This window comes from Lethenteron reissneri, unplaced genomic scaffold (assembly GCF_015708825.2).
Source record: "Lethenteron reissneri isolate LAM-NWPU_2019-01 unplaced genomic scaffold, ASM1570882v1 scaffold_1640, whole genome shotgun sequence".
In the NCBI taxonomy this organism is placed as follows: Eukaryota; Metazoa; Chordata; class Hyperoartia; order Petromyzontiformes; family Petromyzontidae; genus Lethenteron; species Lethenteron reissneri.
In genome coordinates, this window is record NW_026891378.1 from 3083746 (window position 1) to 3098943 (window position 15198).

Below are 15198 nucleotides of genomic sequence, written 5' to 3' on the forward strand. Positions count from 1 at the left end.
CAACCGCGTCCACGCCGTCGTGCATTCTTTTGGCCCCGCCCCCCCCCTCCCCCCTCCCGATGCGTTGTACGTGGCACCCCGTGCCGTCTTTGAGCCCCGCCCCCCTCCCTCCCGATACGTTCCATTCATTGGCTACCACATTCTGATGAGCTCCCCCCCCCTCTCCTCCCCCTCAACTTGCTTTTAAGGGATTACATCTTGAATCATTGCCTCACTTGATGCAGCTAATCCGGCTGTGACGGTCCCACCTGATGACGGAGACTTGTGTTGCCTCCGAAACGTCGTGATTTTTTGTTTTATTTTATTTTTTTATTAATTTTGATGTTTTACCTACGTGACTTTACCGAAAAAACCTAAGAATATGATTTCTTAAGGTTGTGGTTTGTATGTTAAAGGTGGTTTCAGGTGTTGGTGGTTTGTGGTCAATGCAGGATTGAACGCTTTGTTACAATGTGGCTTTTTATTAAATGGTATATGGGCAGCTACACGAGGTTATTTTGTTTCAGCCAAATGAGAGTGAGTGGGTGCGTGAGATGGTGGGTGATTGAATCAGTGAGTGGGTGAGTGTAAAAGTGACACAATGCAAGTGAGATGGTGCATGAGTGAGTGAGATGGTGAGTGAGTGAATGAGTGATATGGTCGGTGAGTGAATCGATGGGTGCGTGAGATGGTGGGTGAGTAGGATGTTGGGTGAGTGAATGAGATGATGCATGAGTGAATGAATGAGTCGGTGAATGAGTCAGATATGCTCTGGTGAGTTTTGGGGCGAGGTAATTGAGGTGAGTTAGCATGAGGTATGTTGAGATAAGATGACGTGAATTGAGATGAGGTGAATTGAGGTGAGATGAGGTGTATGAGGATGAGATGAGTTGACATGTTAGTTGAGATGGACTTTGACCAACCACCCCTGGCGCTCACACGTCAGCCCTTTTCATACCGAAAGAACCAAAGAACAGTGCAGTACTTTATGATCACAAATACGACAAATGCACGCATTACACCGTGACCACGGGACTCCGGGAGGAGACCATCGACGACTGCCGGGCAGGCGGCTCCGAGACCTCAGACTGCAGCTGCGCCAAGCTGTTCAACGTGCGGTCGGAGGTGCCGGCCAAGTACAAACACCGTCTGTTTGAGTGCACACTTCTAGAGCGCAGTTGTCAGTGCAAAACAAGACACCCCCTGCTGGGTGCTGGGAATCCTTGAGGCTGCAAACGACTTCACTGCAGATTCGTGTATCCCGGGTTCATGCTGCCTCAAGGCCGTAGCCATGGAGTCAACATTGGGGGGGACCAAATCTTTCAGGGAATCTGGGGGTCCCCCCCCCCATAAAAAAATCTAAATTTTAAAACGAATTTCCTGCCTAAAATATATTAAAATTCACTAACAGATAGGATGGACTATTTATTTATTTTTTACAATAATGTCTAATAGTGTATTGTATTACATTGCCCTGTTTTTTCTTTTTTACCTTTTCTTGTTTAATTGTATGTAATGGCAGAGATTAGGGATTCATAAAGTACTACCATAACCACAATCATAAAAACAGAAATCTATTTTATAGCAATATATTGGGGGGGACATTTTGAGCATATTTGAATATTGGATGTTTCCCCCCCCAATAAATATTATAATTACGGCCTTGTGCTGCCTCATCCCTTCACCCAAGAGTGGAGCGAGCGTGAGGGTTTGTACGACGATCTCCGCGCTATATTCTTGGTTCTTTCGGTAAAGTCAAGTAGTAGGGAAATAATAAAATAATAAAAAAAATAAAACAATTGATTGCTTTAAATTAAAAATATACATTTAAAAAAAAAAATATTATTAAATAAAAATATAATTTTTATTTTTTATTTTATGAAGTAATAAAAATATGAAATAATGTTTTATATAAAAATATGAAACAATTTATGTTATTATTATTAAATAATAAAAATATAAAAGAAAAATGTTTTATATTTTATTATTAAATAATACAAATATAAAAGAAAATGTTTTATATAAAAATATATAACAATAAATTTTGTATATTTTTTTTATTTTATTATTTCCCTACTACGTGACTTTACCGAAAGCACCAAGAATATGAATCCCTGCAGTCACGAAAGCTTTAAACCAAAGTTCAAGATCTCCGCGCTCTCTGCAAGTTTTATTGTCACGGAGCTCTGCTGTTGTCATCACAGGGGGGCGCTGCGTAGCGTCAATTACAGCACATTCACACGTCGCGTTTGCTTGTAATCATACGCACACTTACACACGAGTTGTTAGAATCATGTAAGCTACGTTATTCTGAATGCTTAAATATACATATTAAATATTTAAGATGATTTTAAAGACTTTTTATAGCTTTAAATACTGGATTTATTTACTCTAGATTTTAAGTTTTCGTGACTGCAAGGATCCATACTCTTTGGTTTTTTCGGTAAAGTGACCGTAGGTGGAAAAATAATACAAAAAAAAATTGAAATAATTAAATTTTTGTTATTTCTATTTTTTCACGTGACTTTACCAAAAGAACAAAGAGTATGGATTTATTTACGTCAATAATGTAATACAGCATTTTTACATATCATAACTACTTTTGATTCAAGTCACACTTACAAACAAGTTTTGAGAAATACCTAAGCTATAGAACTATGTTGTTATAAATGTTAACATTCGCAGCTTAAATCCAAAATACGTTATTAAAGATTTACCTCAGAATGCTACAGAGTTGTGTTACATTCTTAATCGCGTAACTCTACCTGGACAAGTCGTAACCTTACACCACTGTTCCCTACCTCATAGCACAGTAAATGTAATCAGCACAGTGACTTTACCTCACGTGCCTGTACGCAAGAAGTAAAACTTTTACCTCAGCCCGTGTCTCACCGCCTCGCTGCTTAGCAACATCACTGCCGCCAATCTGATGTTGGTTTCCCGCCAAAATCAGGGGTCAGAGGGCAGGTGGGCGGGGCCTGAGGGCAGGTGGGCGGGGCCTGAGGGCAGGTGGGCGGGGCCTGAGGGCGGGTGGGCGGGGCCTGAGGGCAGGTGGGCGGGGCCTGAGGGAGGGGGGCGGGGCCTGAGGGCAGTGGGCGGGGCCTGAGAGAGGGGGGCGGGGCCTGAGGGCAGGTGGGCGGGGCCTGAGGGAGGGGGGCGGGGCCTGAGGGAGGGGGGCGTGTCCTGCGTGGGTCAGCGTTGAGCTCTGATGAAGCCACCTTTGGGTGTGGATGCAGGTCACAGTGGGATGATGGACCGCCTTGCTCCTCGAGAATGCAACGTGAACGTTCGTTGCGATCACAGATCGCGGACGGTCGTCCAACTTCTCTCAATGGAACAACCAAACACAGCCACGGATTATTCTCTCTCTCTCGTGCGCGTGTGTGTCAACAGGGGCCGTCCATAAGTGACGTCACGCGATCTTGGACGATTTTTGACCCCCCCCCTCGTCACACGACGTCACAAAAAGTCAGACCCCCCCTCAACTATGACGTCACAAAGCTCTGCCCATCCCCTCCCCCAAAATCATATTTCCATCTTAAAAATAAAACATGCTTCAAATCGCTTTAAACTATTGTCATTGTAGTGCGTATTTAATGTGGCGCTGCACTCTGATGTTGTAGGAATGTTGTTATAACAATTAGTGTTGTTATAACAATTATATATTTATTTAAAGCTGGCATTTTGATGTGACGTCACATTTCTCAACCCCCCCCCCTCTCGTCACACATCGTCACAAATGTCTGACCCCCCCCCCTCCCCCAGGTTCGTGACGTCATTTATGGACGGCCCCACAACTAACTTCTGTCAATAGAGCAACAGCAACACAGACGCCTCTCTCTCGTGCCTCTGTTTCTAACGATGCACTCTGCCACTCCCCACTCCCCTGCCCTACCCCACACACCCGGCCTGCACTCCTCAGTCAGAACTGTCTCCATTCCTACCCTGCCTCGTCTCTTTCCCTACCACCACTCAATTCGCGGTCATTACAATAGCATCCTGATGAGTATTTTAATAGGAGGGGGGGGGGGGGTTCCCAGGTCTGACACCATGTGCCACATGTACGGCATGTTAGTGTGTGTGTGTGAGAAGCTGGTGTAGTGCCTAATGTGCAATGTAAGTGTGTATGTAAAGGTGTACTGCATGTTACATGTAGCACTGTATACAGTGTGTATACTGCGATGTAGAGTATGAAAACACGTGTAAGTTCGCGTGTATGAGTTTAATGTGTAGTAGTTCATGTACGTCAGGAGATGTGATGGTAGCTGCAGGCTGCAAGGCCAGGCAATGCTGCATCGTAAAAGGTGACAACTACGACAGTGAAACATAAAACATAACGATTCTCAATGATATGAAAATAACAAAGTCAACTAATAGAAGGTAAAATGATGAAACGAATTAAAATAAGTTTCTATTTTAAGTTGATTATAAGTAGACATCGGTAGCAGCAGCATAATGCGCCAGCCAATTCCAACAGTTCAAGCAACATGATGACATTTGTAAACTTATTTATTTACTAGAGTCCCGAGGCATGGCGAATGTGCGCCCACGTGCAAAGTGAATTAAAGATGTTTTTAAACCAGCTCCCGTGTCTGTGTTTCTCTCTCTATGACTCCGCAATATTTGACCACGCTATTCCTTCCTATGTAAAACTGTCATCACTACACTCCCGACCATCACGTAGGGGCTGTCCGTAAATTACATCACGTATCTAGGGAGGGGGGGGGGGTCAGACATTTGTGACTATGTGTGACGAGAGGGGGGGGGGGGGGGGTTGAGAAATGTGACGTCACATCAAAATGCGCAACTTTAAATAAATACATACAACACGTTCGACTTAATTTAATAGACATTTTTAACAAATGTTTCCTCCTACAACATCAGAGTGCAGTGGCACATTAAATACGCACTACAATGACAAAAGTTTAAAGCGATTTGTAGCATGTTTTATATTTGGGGGGGCAGAGCTTTGTGACATCATATTTGAGGGGGGGTCTGACTTTTTGTGACGCCGTGTGACGAAGGGGGGGGGGGTTAAAAATCGTTCAAAATCGCGTGACGTCATTTATGGACGTCCCCTTATCGGCAACTCCGGGCTCAGCAGACTTCGTGCAGACCCAGAATTACACTGGTCAACACACTTTTTCTGCGGTTTTAAGGTAATTTTGGGGTGCTGGTTTCAAATCTGGCATCAGTTTTGTCTATCACATCAGGTTTTTGAGAAATAAAATATTGTATTTTCAATAAAAACTGCAGAAGAAAAATATTAAATAAATGTGGATATCTACTTAAAATGATATTATGAACACACTATCCTAAAAATACAGCACCATATTTTAACACTAAAGCAGTCACTGGCTCGCAACTACTTGCAATCATAAGTGACAGAGTTAATTCGGGTAAAATCAATGACAATGAGGTATGCCGATAGCATAAAAATGAGATGTGATAAAGCAAATCTGAGATCAGATTTAGAATCAGCACCCTGAAATTAGTCTAAAACAGCTGCAAAAGTCCAGGCCAGAAAAAAAAATGTTGTTGACCAGTGTTATGCTCCCTGCAGCAGTGCAGAAGATGGCCCTCTCCAGGCAAGGGGCAGGTTTACACGTGGGGGCAGGTTCCACGTGGCGTCATGCCGCATCTTCTGTGCGCTGAAACGGGATAAAATGAATCCGCGGCAGAATGAACGATATATCATGTTAATGGTGGAGACCCATATATCGAGTAATGGAACATTGTTTCGCCCATAAAAGGAAAACTGGAACGGGAATCAGAGGATTTTTAACGATCCAATGCTCGAGTAAACGGGAATCGACCGATTGTTTACAATACAAAATCGAACACTGATTGATCTATGCTTGAACACACAAATATAGGTATTCAAAACATCACAGCTTGATCCATGCTTGATGCATGCTCTAACACATACACCACACGTGACCGCCTTTTTCTCCCTTGAACATCACAAAAACCAAGGTTCTCCACCAACTCAGAGCAAGATGGCAGCAAAAGCCATCTGCTCAATTCCTAATTTCCCTCTTCCATACCTCACCCCCCCTACCTCGCTCTCCTTCCCTTCTTCTTATTCCTGTCCACCACTATCATTTGTTTTATTTTTTATTTTTGCAACGTCTATTTTTGTTGTTGGAGGCGCCGCTTCCTGACCACGTCTCCTGCCTGCTCCTGCCCCCATTGGGCATCCTAGCAGCAGCCTGGCTGCCAGCGGTTCCCCGCTGGGCCCAGAGGCGTAGCTAGGATATTTTGCGCCCGGGGACGAACTATAAAATTGGCGCCCCTCCCCCCCCCCCCCCCCCCCCCCCCCCGTTTAATCACATTTTCCTATTACATCGAATAAGGAATAACATTTTAAATTGTAATTAAACATTGTATTTAAAGAAGCAAATTTATAGAAATTATACTACATGGCTCACTCAGTCACTCAGACTAGTTGACATAGTGTACAAGAGATTAATTTTTCTTGATTTCACTGTCGCAAACTGGTCAATCACGTCATCAAAATCAGTTTTTTCCAATTTTCTCTTTCAACGCTAAGAAGAGCAAGATCGCTGAGACGATCTTGTCCCATTGGAGCACGCAAATACGACAAAATAAGTTTCAATTTGCTGAACGACCGCTCACAGCTTGCAATTGAAACTGCTATTGTTAATAAAATTTGCAGTGAAATTCGCAAATTCGGAACTATGTTTCTCCATAAAACACAATAATACCAAGAAGATCCAAAGGAATTTCTATTAGAACTTCATTCCGGTTACTGAGCAGCATTTTGCAATTTCCAATTTCTGTGAAAAGTTCGTGGCCATTGATGTCGGTGTCATAGAAATTTCCAAAATCTGTGCAATTTCGACGAATTGCATCGACATCTGTGTCGGATAGAAGAGTTTTGACGTCCAGCAGAAATCCAAATTTTGTGTTCAGGTCTTTTAGTCGTAAAAACCGTGTTGACATCTCCTGTTGAAGTCGATAAAATACACTCTTCATAACGCGCACAATTTATTCTTCTGATGAAAGTCCTGCATCTCTTGCCAGTTCTCCTGGCATCTTCTGACGTCGCCTAATTCTTCTGTCCACATCGATCCCCCAGGCTGTGCATCTTGTTTTGGCGTTTTCTACAGCAACTTGGCTGAAATCATCACGAAGCTTGACAAATTCATGCTCCAAAGATTCAAGATCAGTTGCTGCTTCCTTGAAATTCATAGTAGGATCCTGTAAGCGCTTCTGAAAACGATCAATTTTTCCAAGAATGACATTCCGGAAATGTAATAAAACTATGAAGTAAAAATTTAATACGCATGCCTGTAACTGTTCTGCATCACTTCTGGTTTCAGGCTTCATAGTTACGTTCTCCGATAATTTGTCTAGCAGCCCTACTAGTTAATCCAGTCCTTCATAGATAGCTTTAACAGCTTATGATCGTGCACTCCAGCGTGTTTCAGACTCCCGCTTTACTGTGATGGGCACAGCTTTTTAAAATACTTTATATTAAGTTCACTTGCTTGCTTGCTTTGCACGCTTACGACCGTGCAAATCTTTCGGTCGTTTTTAACCCACTTCCCGTGATCCAATCGAGTTGACATATTGCACACAGACTCGTTGTGCGTGACAATTTATTTTCGTGAAAACGTTTTTCCAAAATTTTACACTTTTTAGGAAAAAAAAATTATATTTAATTACCAATTGCTTAATGGTGGCAGGCAATCATCTGACCCATAGGTGGCAGCCATCTCAAGCCAGAGGACGAGAGGACTCTAGCCGCCACGCATATAAAGGATTTATAGTGAAAAACTTTTTATAACAGGTTAATGTTTTAACTCTTCCCAACGAATTATTGAACGAGAGAAAAACAAATATATACTTTCAACTGTTCCAAAAAATGTGACGACAAGTGGATCCTGTTTAGCTGAGTGTACTCCTGCTAAGTTTAAGCTGTGGTTTTCACAGTTCACAAATAATGCTCTGTGATTTTTGTTGTTTGGGATGTTCTTCCATGTAAGTTCTTAATAGGCGCGCGTACCAAAATGTAATTACATGACATGTAGGCTGTGTGTGGCGGGATATATAAACTTTTAGGTTGAGGTGTAGATTTGTGCAGTAGTTTCAGGCTGCCGCGCCCGCCGCAATAAGTTACAATGTGACGTTGTAAGCCTCATTTTGGCGCCCCTTTACCTTGGCGCCCGGGGACATATGTACCCCCCTGCCGCCCCCCCTAGCTACGCCTCTGACCACCAACCCATCATCATCATCACTATCATCAACATAATCACCAACATCATTTACATCATTATCCCCATCATTACCACGATCACCACCATAAACCATCATCACCACCATCACAATCAACACCCAAAAAAACATCATAATCACATCCATAATAATCATCATTATCATCACCACCACCACCATAACTATCATGACCATAACCATCATCACCACCACGATCACCATCATCACCACTACTGTCACTATCATAACCGTGAAAACCACCATCACCAACTTCTTCTTGGTTCTTTCGGTAAAGTCACCATTATTACCACCACGACCACCTTCATCACAATCATTACCACCATTACGATCATCATCACCCCCCCCCCTTCGCAAATCCTTTATCTCCACAATAAATATTAAAGACATAACACACACCACGTCACGTTTAATTCATCCCATCAGTCGCAGACACGGCCTTCTGGGAGTGCCTAATTGAAGCGGCATTTGGTTCAACGCAAGCAACACTCTGGGCAGGTTTCGACCTTCAGTGCCTCATCAGCAGCAGATTCAGGCTCGTCGTAAAGCAATGCATGAATGTTGAACGTATTTCGCACCGTACCGAGCCAATGTACGTAGCCAACCGTGCTAATCGGAGATGCAATGCTGGCGAATTGCCCAGATGTTCATAGGCAAGAACAGGTTCTGACGTTCTGTGTCTCATCAGCAGTAGCCAGGCTTTGCTTAAACCAAGGCTCACAAAGTTTTGCCAACTGGATTCCTGGCCGCCTGCTTGTATGTATTGTGTGTTGAGATTATATTGCAACGAATGTAGCCAGCTGGGCTAATCGGAGGTGCGGGGGAAGGACAACAAACTAAAAACAAAAACACACACAGGCACGGACAGTCAGGTACAAAGGCAGTGCGGGTTGCTCGTGTTTGATTAGAAAATAAAAATGGTCAATAAAAATCGAAGGTAAAAAAGAACACACAGCACGTGTTATTGTCTTGAGTATTACTGTTTATTTGAAGTGACTTTAACCCACAGTCTATAGAAAGCAATACACGTAAAGCGACGCAGACTAATTTGACGTGAGTTTGTGTGTGACCAGACCAGTACTCGCTGTATCTGATTCAATACAAATCTTATTGTAGTGCTCGTTCTATCAAGAAAAACGTGCCAAGTCTACTGCACGGTGAACGTGAAAGAGTTATTGCATTAGCACTTTGATAGATTCACTCAGACCCATAGACTCACCACACAGAGACACAGACTCACTCAGAGACACAGACTCACGAACAGGGACCCATAGATTCCATCACACACAGACCCATAGACTCACACTGAGATCCACACTCACACAGAGACCCATACACACACACCGAACCAGACTCAGAGACCCATAAATTCACTCACACAGAGACCCATAGACTAAGACAGAGACCCATAGACTCACCACACAGATACCCATAGACTCATGATACAGAGACCCATAGACTCATGACAAAGTGTAGTGTATAGTGTAGTGTGTAGTGTAATGTGTAGTGTAGTATATAGTGTAATATACTAGTACAGCACTAGTGTATAGTGTAGTGTATAGTGTAGTATACTAGTACAGCACTAGTGTATAGTGTAGTGTATAGTAGTGTATAGTGTAGTGTATAGTCGTGTATTGTAGTGTATAGTCGTGTATTGTAGTATATAGTCGTGTATTGTGTAGTGTATAGTGCAGTGTATAGTGTAGTGTATACTAGTGTATTGTGTAGTAGTGTATTGTGTAGTGTATAGTAGTGTATAGTGTAGTGTATTGTATAGTGTATAGTAGTGTATTCTGTAGTGTATAGTGTAGTGTATTGTGGAGTGTATACCAGTGTATAGTGTAGTGTATAATAGTAGAGCGTATAGTAGTGTATAATAGTGTAGTGTATAGTAGTGGAATGGTTCGATAGAGGCGCACACATTGAACTTGGGAGGCAACACTTTTTATTATTAACACAACGAGTAACTCTTAACATCGGGTGGTGACCACCGACCTATCCTCGCTAACACACATCATCACTTGCTAACACTCGCTAACACTGATGCTCTGATACGACGAGCGTGGCCAAGCCAGGAGGGCTACTGGTTGGCCACGCTGACTTGAGGCTTGACTCTTCTTCTTCACGAGGCGTCTTCACGAGGCATCTTCATCCTGGACCCGAGCAGCCCCGCACCAGGTTCGGAGCCCGCTTATATGCGCCTCGCGTGTCCGGGCCACACCCCGGCCACCCCCACCTTCGAGAACTCTCGAGAAGGTTCTTCTTCTGACCACGTGGCCCCCAGGGTGCCCCCAGCCCCCACCTTGATCCGGTCACGTGTCCAGCCGGGTTCATGCAGAGTGCCACGGCCTCACACAACCCCCGCGGTACTGACCCACGGCCTCCAGACCCCCTGATACGGCCGTGACATCATTCCCGCATGCAGACGTAGTGACGTCATGTGTGTGTGAGTGTGGACCCGCGCGAGGTAGTGACGCTCCCCCAGGTAGTGACGTCACGTGTGTGTGTGTATGCCCACACGGTAGTGACGTAACAAGTCACTACAGTAGTGTATTGCGTAGTGTATCGCAGTGTATTGTGTAGTGTACTAGCTGTACTACCCGGCTTCGCCCGGGACTTGGATCCACCACGCTCGGCCACCTATGTCTCCCCAGTGGCGATGTTCATACGCCACACCAGTTACTCGTTTTGAGGCTGAGTCGACCTAGGGGAGGCCCAGGACCGGTTCAAATAATCGTCACCGGTGGTGGCCGTGAGCGGGAATGGAACTCGGGTCGCCGGGTTCGTAGCGCGGCGCGCTAACCACGACACTACAATGCGTTACGCTTGCGTTGTAGGGTTTGTGTAAGGCGCGCCGATCCGTTGTAGGATTTGTGTGAGGCGTACCGATCCGTTGTAAGATTTGTGTGAGGCGCGCCGATCCGTTGTAGGGTTTTAGTGAGGCGCGCCGATCCGTTTTAGGGTTTTAGTGAGGCGCGCCGATCCCCCGCGCTACAATAATACTGTGTAATCGCTATAATTTTATTATCTACCGACCCTATAATAGTAATTGCACACATTGGGGTGGCGGGGGAGTGAAGAGGACGTGAAACTTTGATGAATTTACCTCAGAGTCGCGTGTTAATGCGTGCGCCTATTTTTAACGGGAATTAAAAATGGCGTCCACCCCCGAATGCGTCGCTACCCGTTGCCAGGGGCAACCGCCGACCAATGAAACTGCGTATGGTCCGGCGACACACAGACACACACACAGACAGACAGATTCGCGATTTTATATATATAGATAATAGTGTAGTGTATAGTAGTGTATAGTAGGCTATAGTAGTGTAGTATAGTGTAGAGTATAGTAGTGTAGTGTATTGTGTCACATGGTACAAATAAGTGGCAAAAGAAAATACACCTGCATAGGAAAAGCGGGTGATTGAAAATTAGAAACACCTGCAGCCAAACAAAGTATCAATCACCACCAGAGACTAGAGGGTGAATGGAGGAAGACCCCAGGCATCTCCGCTCTCGAGCTCCAAGAACAAGGCAAGAACCAAAGTAACACATTGTAATGTATAGTGTAGTAGTGTGTTATATTGTAGTGTGTGTGTGTGGTGGTGGTGCTGTGTGAGGTGGTGGGGAGTACGTGTGAAAGTGAGTGTGTGTGAAGTTAGGTGCTCATAGTCTGTTTTCCACTATACAGAGGGATCGTCATCTGTGGGTTTATGTGTGGTGACTGACTCAGAAACACGAAGAGTAGGGGGCACTTTATTAACATGGCCATAACAGTTAACACTTGGTAACTACGGTTCCCAGTCAGGACAGCTGGTCGACTGCCTGACTGGCGATGCCGAGATGGTGAAGACGGAGACGATGGTGAAGACTCCAGCAGCATGACGAGATCCCACTCCAAACGACAGCCCCGAGGTCCCCTCCCTGGGCCCCTCTTATACAGATAGTCCCCGAGTTACGATGGTCCGACTTACGATATTTCGATCTTACAATGGCGATAGCGATACGACAAAATTGTAAATTATTTTAAATTTCGCGCGGCAGGCAAACGCAGCAGCGTACGAGGTACGATACTGCACGTTGGGACGCTGCCGGGATGTACGCATCTCCCACCTTGTGTGATGCCTCACTCTCACCAGCGGTCGACGGAGTTAAGTTGTCTCGGTGTTAGCGTGTTTATAGGATTGTTTCCTGAAAAAACTTTCTATTAAAGTGCAGTTCATATAGGTAGGCTAAGAATTTACCTTGTTTTTTTTCCTTTACATTTTACTGTGCAATACAGTATTGTAATTAATAAATACATACAGTATATAGTTTATACAGTACGGTACTGTAAATTGCTCTGTTTTGCTAAATTATCACTATTCTTGAAGACTCCTGGGTAGGCTAGGCCATCTTCGACTTACGATATTTTTTACTTACGATGGGGTCGTCGTAACGCCTCTCCATCGTAAGTAGAGGACTACCTGTACTGCCAGCGTGGCCTGGCTCCGCCCCTGGAACCTACTAACGGATTCTCGATGTGCCCCTTCCGTAACCTTTCCCCGAGATCCCTCTCTGGTCTGTCACGTGACCTGCTGTCAGTCAGGGCTGCTGTGAGCTGCAGATCCCTTTCTCTGTCAGCAGACAGCGCTATGCTGCTATGTGACCGATTCCACGTCACTACACTAGTGTAGTGTATATGTAGTATTGTAAATTACGGCGGGAGACCACTTGACGGGTAGCACACTTTATTAACTCTTCCCTTGGGCACAATGACACGTGTGGACAACTACAGCTCTTCCTTAGCCACAATAACACGTGTGGACACTACAGCTCACGCTACACGTTCCACCCGAAACGTGTGGTCACTACAGCTCACGCTACACGTTCCACCTGGCTACACACACACGGGCTCTCCAGCCCCGTAGCTTCCAGGGGAACCTACAGACCCACCCCAGCTTGGGTATGGGTCACGACCACTGGGTTCCGTGGCCCGGCCCTCACACGGACGCCCGGCCCCGTGTCCCAAGGTCCCGCCTCTGAGCCACACAGGGTCCCGGCCCTTACAAGGACAGCGGGACTAGGGGTCTCAGGGCCCTACCTCTTCCTCCTCTGTCTTCCGTCTTCACTGGTCACCAACTCACAGCCAATCACCACCACATAACCCATGACCCCGCGCTGCCCTATGATCCCTCACCGTCAGCGCGCGTCACCGACACACAGCCAATCACCACGCGCTGCCACACGATCCCTACTGCCAGCGCGTATCACCACTACATATAGTAGTGTAGTGTATAGTAGTGTAGTGTATAGTAGTGTATAGTAGTGTAGTGTATAGTAGTGTATAGGAGTGTAGTGTATAATAGTCTAGTGTATAGTAGTGTAGTGTATAGTAGTGTAGTGTATAATAGTCTAGTGTATAGTAGTGTAGTGTATACTTGTGTAATGCGGGCGTAAACGACCTTCCGGATGTGACGTCACGGGGGGGAGGAGTTACGTCACGTGGGGGAAAGGGTTCAGGTCTTAAAGGGGAGAAACCGGAATAGGAGGGGAGTTGTTGGAGACTGGGCTAGAGTAAGGCCACGCAGGGCGAAGGCTGGGGGGAGTGGCGAGATCGCCACACACACAGAGTGCGGATCGGCACCGTCGGCCAGCGGTGACCGACCCCGGAGAAGCGGGGAGCAGCGGTGAGGCTGCAGCGAGGACAGCCGGGGAGGCTGCACGAGGAGATCGGCAGCGAGGCTGCTACGGAACGGGGGAAGGCTACGGGAGCGACTGCAGCGTCGGCCGCCGAGCGGAGGGTCTCTGAGAGAGAGCCGTGTGGGAAAAGTATACGAACCCGAAGAAAGGACACCAAGCCAGATACCGTGGTCGAGTCCTTTATTACACTGGTGTCAGAAGTGTAACGGCATGTCAAAGCAACTAAGAAAAAAGAATATTCCGACGCCATCATCTGCTTCATCATCCGACGACGACGGCCTTCCTCCAACGATGGACCCAGCTGCGTTGGTGGAGGAGACCCGTGCTGGAGCGAGTGCGGGTCCGGGAGTTCAAGATGTCGCCGCGTCGGCGGACCCGTCAGCACCAACGGACGCGGATTTCCGATGGGGACAGATGGCGGAGCAGCTTGAGACACTCAAGAATGTACTGGCGCAGTTATGTGACCTCGTCACGCCGAGGACGGCGTTGGGGAGAGCCGAGGGTGGTCCACAGGCCGCCGCCTTGCCTTCGCTGTCGACGCCATCAGCCACGCGGCACGAAGCTGCCATCTTGGGCGTGGCGGGGGAAGAACGGCGAGAAGCCGCCATCATGCGCTCTCCGCGACGGGAAGCCGCCATCTTGACCACGCCGCGATGTGACGCCATTTTGAACCTGCCACCGGATGAATCATCGCTTGAGGACGGCGCGCCAAGGAGTCGCAGTCGTCATCTTACTATGGTCAAAGAATTCTCCATCGGGGGCGATTGGAGCGCTTTCGCCTGCAGGTTTTTGGCGGCGGTATGCTCTGCAAAGTGGACTGACGCTGAGGCTTTGGAAGTTCTGCCGACACTTCTTGATGACGAGTCAGTCAGATTCTTTCGTTCTATAACGGCCGAATGGAAGAAAACATTACGAGGAGTTTTTGATGAAATGGCGGATGCTTACGAGCCACCTGATGATGCTCATCGCCGGTTTGCTCAACGACAGCGAGCGCCCGAGGAGTCGCCGGTGGCATATAGGGGTGCGGTACTGGAGTTGGCTATGGCCGCATATCCGGAGATGAAGCCTGACCTGCTCGAGCCTCTCATCTTAGGTAAGATGCTCGAGCTGTCCCGGGATCTGGGGAATCCCATGCCGGTGTGTGGCCACGAGAAGCTGACGTCCCGGGCGGCAGCCAAATGTCTGGATGCCCAGTTTAACCTGCGCCGGTGGAAGCAAGTCGCGGCGTGGATGGGGGGGCCCATTGTCGAGGGAGGTGCCGTGGGTTGGGACCCTAAGAAG